General features: G+C 45.9%; 1 pseudogene; it reads left to right on the forward strand.

Moving 5' to 3' along the window:
* Positions 1–286: 286 nt before the first annotated feature.
* LOC111153978 lies at positions 287–1,903 on the forward strand (annotated as a pseudogene).
* The last annotated feature ends 7,525 nt before the right edge of the window (positions 1,904–9,428 follow it).

The raw sequence follows: 9,428 nt of genomic DNA on the forward strand, positions 1-9,428 counted from the left end.
GTATTTAACTACAGTAGAACATAAAACTAGAGCTTAACCCAGATTAGTGGGTTCCAGCTGTCTGGGCTCAGACTCACCTCCCACCTACATGTGGGTCTAAGAGCAGAGACCAAGGCATCCAGCAGACCCCACTCTTCTCCCACCTTGGGTGCCAATGCTCTGCTGAGAAGCCAGATGTTATCTCCTTCATGAACGCTTGCTGTTCTTCACCTGCCCTTGCTTCCTCCTTCCTGACCTCCACGCAGCCTCCCTCATCACTGCGGACACCACCAAGAGGTGATGGGACATGATGATGTCATTTCCTGCCAACCTGACGGGAGCAGCCCCTCAGTTTGTCCAATACGTTCAAGCTGTGGTTGACGAGACTTCAAATATCAAGTTACTCCAAGTGAAGATTTTTCCCTTTCTCCCCTCCTTCTCTCCCAGCTACCCAGGAATCTCCTCCTTCCCCTCAGGACACCCCATCCTGACACTGTGCATCAGCCAACAGACCAACTGGAAGACACTTGCAGACACAGAGCACCATTGGGTGGGAATCACTGCCTTTCGTAAAGGAAAACCAAGGGGGCTTGTGCTTCTGGAAGGGCCCCAGATGTGGGGGAAGAGGAAGCAAGATTAGCGATCAGACAGGCAGATCTCACTGGGCTCTTGGAAGCGTGCAAAGAGAGAAGCAGAGGAATGGGGAAACTGAAGAGTAGAAATTGGAAAGAAAACCGCTAATTTCACATACGTTCACCCAGCAGAGTGCATTCTTACGGCGTCAACTACGCGTCTCAGTATTTGACTCCCAGCTGGCAATTCCTGGTCCCCGTCACTGCTGAGCTTCCGTGATATCCCAGTGAGGCTCCAGCAGGCCCAAAACTAAACTGATTAGACCCTCCTCTCCACATGCCCTGCACAACATACACGTACATGCACACCTTCTTCTTCCTGTTTTCCCCAACTTGGCCAACGGCATCTCTACCATCTCACCCCTTAACTAGTCAGCCTTATCTTCTCCCCACCCTGGCGTCTGCACCCCCCAACTGCTCCCCCCACAGGGCAAACTCAGAGAAGTCCCCGTGTGTTCCTCTCTGTCACCACCACTTCCTTAGTCCAGGCCCACGCCATTTCTGGAAAGCTTGTCCCGATGGGTCTCCAGCTTTCCAATTCCTCTCTTCATGTAGTGCTCAGTCTACATAATTGCTAGAGAGGTTCTTCTAGAAGATAAATGGAGTCATGTTACTTTCCTGCTTTAAGTCTTTAGGGAGTCTTCATCACCTCTGGAAGAAAGCTCTCGCCCCCCACCCCCCAGGGGGACAAACACACGCCCTCCTCACACACCACCCCAGCTGATTCTTCCAGCTTCATTGCCTGCCACTCCTGGGCAGCACCTTACACTACAAACCTGCAAGACTCACTTTACCAAATGTGAGATTTCGTGTGTGTGTGTGTGTGTGTGTGTGTGTGTGTGTGTGTGTGTGTGTTTAGAGAAAGACAGCATGGCTTGAAGCTCAGCTGCCATTGTAAACAACAAAGTAACAATCCAGACCAGGAAGTTCTTGGCCAACTGACTACTTCAGTGGAAACAAATGCTCATTGGGGTTCATCACCCTGGAAAGGCAACAGTACCTAAGACAGAAATTTGGGGCAAACCAGCCAAAATGTACAAGACCACCCAGATATCATCTTTGTATTTGGATTCAGAACCCATTTTGGTGGTGGCGAGACACCTGGCCCCGGCATGGTTTAGGAGTCCTTGGAGTATGTGAAAATAATGAACCCAAACATAGACTTGCAAGACATGGCCTGGATGAGAAGAAAAAAGACATCAGGAAAACAGCAAAAGGAGCACAAGAACAGAATGAAGAGGTTATTCTTCAGAGGGACTGCAAAAGCCAGTGTGGGTGCTGGCAGAAAGTGAGCCAGAGATGGGACAGCAGGAGTCAAAGTTCTTCAGGGACTTTATCTGTGGTGATTGTGCAGATTTTTCATTAGAGGATTAATAAACTAAGAACTTTAAAAAAGAGGGAGAGAGAACTTGGCTGGGAGTGGGTGACAGATGTCACATAAACCATATGAGCTCAGGTTCTGCTCTGCAGGGGAACAGTGGGATTAGATGTGACACTGGGCTGAGAATCCACATTCTAGTTCTGAATCTCTGGGAAAATGACCACGTCGCAGATCTCAATTTCCCTATCTGTAAAGTGAGAAGTTAGAAAAAGGATCTCCTACTCTCCGCCTCTAACGTCTGTGTCCCTTCAAAATCCTGCAGTGCCAGTGAATTTGATGAAACTCCAGACAGAGAAGACTGTAAGGAAGAATGTTCTAGGAAGGCAGGTAGGCAGGCAGGAAGGAACGAACGAAGGAACAAAGGACTCACGTGACTTCAAAGGGGCCTCAGTGGACAGCTGCACAATCTGCTCTAGGCTGAGATGTCTTTAAAAAAAAAACAAAAACAAAAAAAAAAACCTGGTTTTTTTTTTTAATCCAGAATAAAAGGATGCCCATTGCCTCCGCTACTCAAGAATACTTGAAAAATAAAATGAATGAGGCCTTAAAGTTCTCCTCTCCCACCCAATTCAAGAATCCTCTTGTAACACTCCTGCAGGTGCCCTCTGTTGTTGCTGGAACAAATCCAAAGATCAAAAAGCTCTACCTCAGCAGTCTTGCAGAGATGCACACGGGAAGAGGTAACAGGGCAATTACTTGGGAGGCCTAGCATGTGTCCCTGACCTTTCCCTCTCATGGTAGAACCACAGTGTCTGAAATTCTACCATGAGTTGTTTATCTCTGTTGGTCTCTTAAAATTCAGACACTCTTGGTCCTACTTGCTATCAAACAAAAGTGTTCATGATTTAGAGAATCCCCTTCTGTTCATGAGAGCAGAAGGTCAGGTGAGCACCCTGGGCAATTCTAAAAGAAAGGAGACACTGAGGATGAGGGGAAACAATGCCGAGACAAACTCCAGATATTTGACAATTATTCTGCAAGGGCAGGTAGGAATGCATGATGATGATGATGATAGAAATTAACACTGACGTGTGCTTCATATGTGCCAACTGCTCTTCTTAGGGCTTCACATTCCAACTTGCTGTGAACACATTTCTACAAAGCAGATCCTCTTTACAGCAAGTCTCTTGAAATAAAGACCTTGAATAAGCACCTTACCTCTCTGAGAAATTACCCTCCGTCCAAAGATCCTAGTTCCTTTCTTTCGTCCATCTTTCCTTCCTAAAACAGGGAGAAAGGGTGCAGCTTTGCAAGTAAATACTATAAATCTACTTGTGTGTGTGTCTGTGTCTATGTGTGTGTTATCAGATGCAGTTAAATAAACCCATTGTTACTAGAGATTTTAGAACCTCCTAGGATCAGCTATAAAAGATATATGTGACAAGACTTCCATCTAGTGGTTAGAATCAATAATGAAGATTTGGGGGCAACCTAATATTTACATTAATAATTAACTGGATGTGCAGAAACCAAGCCATCCTCGCAGTTAAGGTGGTCCCAGGCCTTGGAGACATCTCAACTTGGCCAGCTCTCCAAGACTGCCTGTAATCTGAGTTGAGAGACACTGGACTGATGAAGACCAGAAATCAAGGTGAGAAAAGAACAGTAGGAAGGAGAGAAGCACACGTTATGATAAACAAAACAACCGCACAACACCTCCTCCAACCTTCCCCAGTAACTGGGTATAAGAAACATATTAAACACTCAGCTTCTTTTGTGTACAGTTTTGAATAATTGCTGTCTCGGACTTTCATGGCATGATAGATATTTCTAACTTTTGAAACCGTTTTTGAAAAGGTTGCTCTGAGAGCTGTAAGAGGATAAATATCAAATTGCAACGATGCCACCTGCTGGCCATCATGTGGTAAAGCAAGTATGACCTTAACTTAGTATCACAATGTCCTTTGTTATTCCTATAAGACTCAGAATCCTCAAGTTACAGTAATATTCACTGACGCACAGCACATGGAATCTTGAGCAACTTTATATGTGGGGTGCCCAACACTGAACCCAATAACTTGGCAAGTAAGTCACTGAAAATACAAACAGCGGGAATAAAAAGGCTTATTTGTGTGCTTCTTGGTGTATTAAAATCCATTACAATCCGGTCAGCAAGCAAGTCAGTGTCACCATTACACTAAAGTTTGTGCTAGATCTGGTTCTCAGAGGTAGAGATAATAGGACTGGGAGCACATCCATCGAATGGGTGTCTGTAAGCACCAGAATGACCTGATGAAGGTAAGAAACGCATTCTAATTAGCTAGCACTTTACAGAAGTTAGGAAGTTGGAACTTTAAAAGTAGCCTCAGGGGCGCCTGGGTGGCTCAGTGGGTTAAAGCCTCTGCCTTCATGTTCAGGTCATGATCCCAGGGTCCTGGGATGGAGCCCCGCATCGGGCTCTCTGCTCAGCAGGGAGCCTGCTTCCTCCTCTCTCTCTGCCTGCCTCTCTGCCTACTTGTGATCTCTGTTTGTCAAATAAATAAATAAATAAATAAATAAATCTTTAAAGGTAGCCTCAAGAGTATGAATTAGTGGTTTCCCAAATACTGGGTGAAGTTCCAAAGGTTCCAAAAGATAGAACATTTAGAACTAAGAAAGAATTAGGCAGATTAAAAATACATAGGAATACTTGGGTACTTAACAGGTGACAATCACAAAAATTTGCATGTCAAAGGGAAAATAAGGTGAATGTCACCACAAATGTGATGTCAGAAGCCAAACATAACCTTCCTGGGATAGGTGCTCAGTAGTATGACAGATAAAAACCAGGGAATTGTCTCTCTGTTATAGGCAATGCAGGGTTATGGCCATTACACAATAGCCAAAATTATAGAAAACGAACACAAATTACGGCAAAAAGTATTATTTTGTTTAGAAAGAAAGAACTCTGTTATATTTAAGAGCTATAACAGTCTTTTGAGAAAATTTGTTTATTCCCTTCTCTGGGATCTCTAAAAATGAATCCTAGAATCCCTTCCAGCTCTGTAATGCCATGATTTAATCGTTGGTTCTAAGTAAACAAAGGAATGCTAATTCAGTGCAGGACACTGTCACCAGAAAATAATATGTTTAATTGCTAGTTTATGAATGTGACCAATGAATGTCTCCACTACTTATTAACTGAGCCACCCTAAGCAAGTTACCCTCACCTCTCTCAATCTATTTATCTGTCAGATGCCTTTTTCAGAGGTCTAACCTAATGACAGAGTGGAATAATGCTTGGGAGCTGTTCAGCACAGTGCCTCGCCCCCAGCAAGCACTCTTAAAAGATGGAAGCTCTCATTTACTGAGGAGTAAACGAATATTAAATTAAAATGAGCCTTTAGAACAATGCCTGACCCAGAGTAAGCACTCGATTTTAATAAAAGTTAAGAATTACAAATGAAGACAAACCATAAGTGACTCTTAATCTCACAAAACAAACTGAGGGTTGCTGGAGGGAGGGGTGTTGGGAAAGGGGGGTGGAGTTATGGACATTGGGGAGGGTATGTGCTATGGTGAGTTCTGTGAAGTGTGTAAACCTGGCGATTCATAGACCTGTACCCCTGGGGATAAAAATATATTATATGTTTATAAAAAATAAAAAATATATATATATTTTTTAAAAGAATTGCAAATGAAATTTGACAGTAATGCAGTTTCTTTACCTTCATACAGGGGGTATCATAGTATCTTGGGAAAAAATTCACCACTAACTATGCATCTTTGGGCAAGTCACTGAAACCTCTGCGTTTCTGTTTCTTTTCTGCAAAATGGGTGTAAAGTGGATTAGATGACGACTCACATGTTTTCCAATTTGGTTCTAGAAGGAGGTTCTAGACAATACCGGAGCTTAGTATACACAATAAGTGTATAATATACACTCTGTAAAACTCCATTTGTGAGCTAAGAAATAACTAGTGACCAACAGTACAATTAAAAACTTAAAATTGGTATAATATATGGTATAAAGTACCATAGACATAAAAGTCTTTTCATTATTTAAGAGCTGATTAAATAATGAACAATTGCTAGATACAGAATCAAGCACAAACATGGATATTTGAATTTGAATTGAATTGAAATTTGAATTTCAATGTTCATATAATTGCCTTTAAAGTTAAACCAAGAAATTATTTTGAGCCTCTCAATCTGTAAAAATCACGTAGTGAGTTTAAATAATCCCATATTCCAAATGTGAGGACTCCAAACTAATGTTGCTTTACTGTAACCGAGGAGTCAGCAAACATTTCCTGCAAAGGACCAGACAGTAAATACATTTTAGGCTCACTCAACCCTGCCCTTACAAGTACAAGAATAGCCCATGTGTAAATGAATGGTTGTGACTACATTCCAATAAATCGGTAATTGTGGACACTGACATTTGAATTTCGTACTGGTTTTTTTGTTTTGTTTTGTTTTTTTGACAGAGATCACAAGTAGGCAGAGAGGCAGGCGGCAGGGGGCCGGGGGCGGGGGGGGGGGAGCAGGCTCCCTGCTGAGCAGAGAGCCTGATGTGGGGCTAGATCCCAGGACCCTGAGATCATGACCTGAGCCAAAGGCAGAGGCTTTAACCCACTGAGCCACCCAGCGCACCCCTACTGTTTTTAAGTGTCATGAATTTTTTTTCTTTTTTTCAACCATTTAAAAAACGTTAACACCATTCTTAGCTTGTGGGCTATACAAAAACGGGGAGTAAAGGATTTAGCCGATGGGCCCAAGTTTGCCATCCCCTGCTGTAATTACATACTTTGGGAAAGAATGTGATAATATAGGAAATCCAGAATTAGCAGAATACCCCTTTGGGATTTGCACTGGTTGGTTGATCGGTGTTTGTTTTGTTGTACTGTTTTCATCCACTATTTTCCTAAGGGTTTTCACCACAAACCAGGGACCTCTCAGTCCTAGGGCAAGGGCATGCACTGGGTTTAAGCATAAGTAAGGCTAGCCTGACACCTTGAGGTCGCTCTGCAAGTGGCAGGTGCCCCCCTGGAAATTGACTAGCAAGGAGCATCTCCTGGGAAACATGAATCCAGGAGGGGGCAGCCTTGCAGACTCCACTCAGCAGTGAGCCAGCTAGCAGCTGTTGTTATTGTGGAAACGGGGCAGGATAAAGTCCTCAGATCACTGTCTGACTTCTCTCTCCAAAGGGCTGTGTTTAGGGGCATTTCATACTATTGAAAAAATAAATAACTTCCAGAGCCTTCCCAACTGAGACCAGAGGGCTCCAAGGACATGCAAGACTTTCCCTGGTCTGGATAAGTCCCCGCCTGCAGTTATTAATACATTCTGTAGGAGAGAACGGGGTATGGAACACAACAGCCCCATCCCTCTCCTTTCAGATGCTTACAAAGGAAAAAGAAGGGAAATGTGTAGGGCATAACTGCTACTGAAAATCAGGAGTTTTCCTCTGGGAGATGGTGATAAGGGGCTTTAAGAAGCAAAGGCCAATGACGGAAAAGTTACAATAGGCTTGAAGTAAATAGGATTGATCATTGCCTGTCTGGGTCAGACTCTCCCAGGACTATCATGCCGTTGTGCTGGGATGCAGTGTTTTGCTCATTTTTGGAAAAGGATTGTAGGTGCAATTCTTTCCATATCCCTCTCTGTCGAAGTGTTTCCCCGAAACATCCAAGACTCAAGTTATTCTTGTCTTGTAAATTGTCCGGGAAAAACAATCCTACAGCTGCTAGTTCATCCTTGCATCTAACTGAAAGCCATCCTTCTGTGTTTCCCAGAAGGTAGACAGAGAGGACCCTTGGAGGGAATTTGGCAGGGTTTCCTCCCGGTTCTGTAGTCACAGAAGTATTTTTGCATTCGTGAGAGCCTCCTCTTTGGAGGTAACAAAGCGCTGAGGGTCTCACATGCATGTTGAATAGCCATCAGTTCATGGGCTAAAAAGCAAGAAGGATCTCAACCCTCAGTACTCCCAACACAGGCAGAGAACTGGGTATAGGGGATCTGGCTAAGGACTTAAAGGTCCCAGTCCCTGTGAATCTCCCGCACTGACAACTCAGAACAAGGGCAGAGAGGGGCGACTCTAAAGCCTATACCTAGAGAGAACAGGACACTGAATCAGATTCAGAGCTGTGCCATTAAGACGGGGGTGCCACGAACGGCTGAGCTTTGTGGTCCTTCGTGGAGACTGTAGATCATGCCACTCGGCTCTCTCTCTGAGATGCAGTCCCCTATCATCCTAGGAGGAGATGACAGGGTGGGACAGAAAGAATCAATGCTCACACATTTGCACCCACAGCTGTGGGCAGTGCCATGAGAGGGAGCTTGCCACTTTTCAGGAAGCCCCCCAGGGAACTGAGCAGTACTCAGATCAAGGGTTCAGGGCCCAACGGGCAGTTGCTGAAGATCTGCTGCCCTCCTAGGGAAACGCTCACCTTCCCTCTGGGAATTCCTCCGGATTCTGCTTTGCTACCAGCCACACCTCTGGTAATTAACCACTGTGCTGGGCTCTGTCCTGCAGCCGCTGGATAAATCAAATATCAGAGTCCTTGGTTGTGTTAACCTGGTGGTATTTTTTCTCAACGGCAGCTGGTGGTGAAAATGTGGGTTTTCATGGGGAGCAGAATTTTAGTATGACCTTTCCTACCTCCATCTTTTGCTTTACAATGAAAAGCTCTGGAACCTCTCCGGAGACCCCTCTTCTACACATCGGATCCCCAACACCAGATCTACGACAGTCAGATCCCCAGAGTGACTCTGCAGGGATGGAACACTTTCTCTGGGGGCAGTGCAGAAGCCTCTTGGAGGCTGTTTTCTGGGCACTTGGCCTTAAAGGAGATAGCGACTGGGGCCTCCGGAAGGATTCTGCCTGAAGAGCCAGTCCAGCACTGGAGGAGTTAATGTGGGACCGCGCGTAAAGGGAAGGGGAAAAAAGTTGGAGTTGACACTTGTGGAGGGGGGTGGGGGGAGCGAGTCTCTCTGACTCCTGATTGGTTTTACATTTCATCCAAAAATTTTTTTCTCTCCTCTCTCGCTCCCTCTTTTCAGTTTCTCTCTCTGATCCCAGGGGAGGGGAAACGGGAATAGTGAGAGATCAAAAATAAACCTCTTATGTCAAAGCCGGGAAGGAAGTATAAATACGAAGGGCTCGGCAGCCCACTTGGTGCTTCCCGGGGTGGGGAGGAGGCAGGAGGCGGCTGCGCGCGGATCGCGCGCGGGGCAGGGGCGGAGGACCGGCGCACGCGAGCCGGGGCGCCAGTTGCTCGCGCTCGGCTCGGCGGGCGGGCGCGGGAGGAGCGGCCTGCGCCAGCCGGAGGGGCCGCTCGGGGACCGCCGCTGTCGCTGTCGCCGCCGTCGCCAGCCCCTCACGGGCCGAGTCGGCCAGCGAGCTGATTGATTTGCTTTTTCCTGGAGAGAGCGGCCGGGCTGCGCTCGCGCAGCCAACACCTGCCCGCGCCGGGCCGCCTTCTTCCCTCTCCCGCGCCGCAGCCGGAGCCCCC

The sequence above is a fragment of the Enhydra lutris genome, unplaced genomic scaffold (assembly GCF_002288905.1).
Source record: "Enhydra lutris kenyoni isolate GAN:26980312 unplaced genomic scaffold, ASM228890v2 scaffoldscaffold34, whole genome shotgun sequence".
NCBI classification, from domain to species: Eukaryota; Metazoa; Chordata; class Mammalia; order Carnivora; family Mustelidae; genus Enhydra; species Enhydra lutris.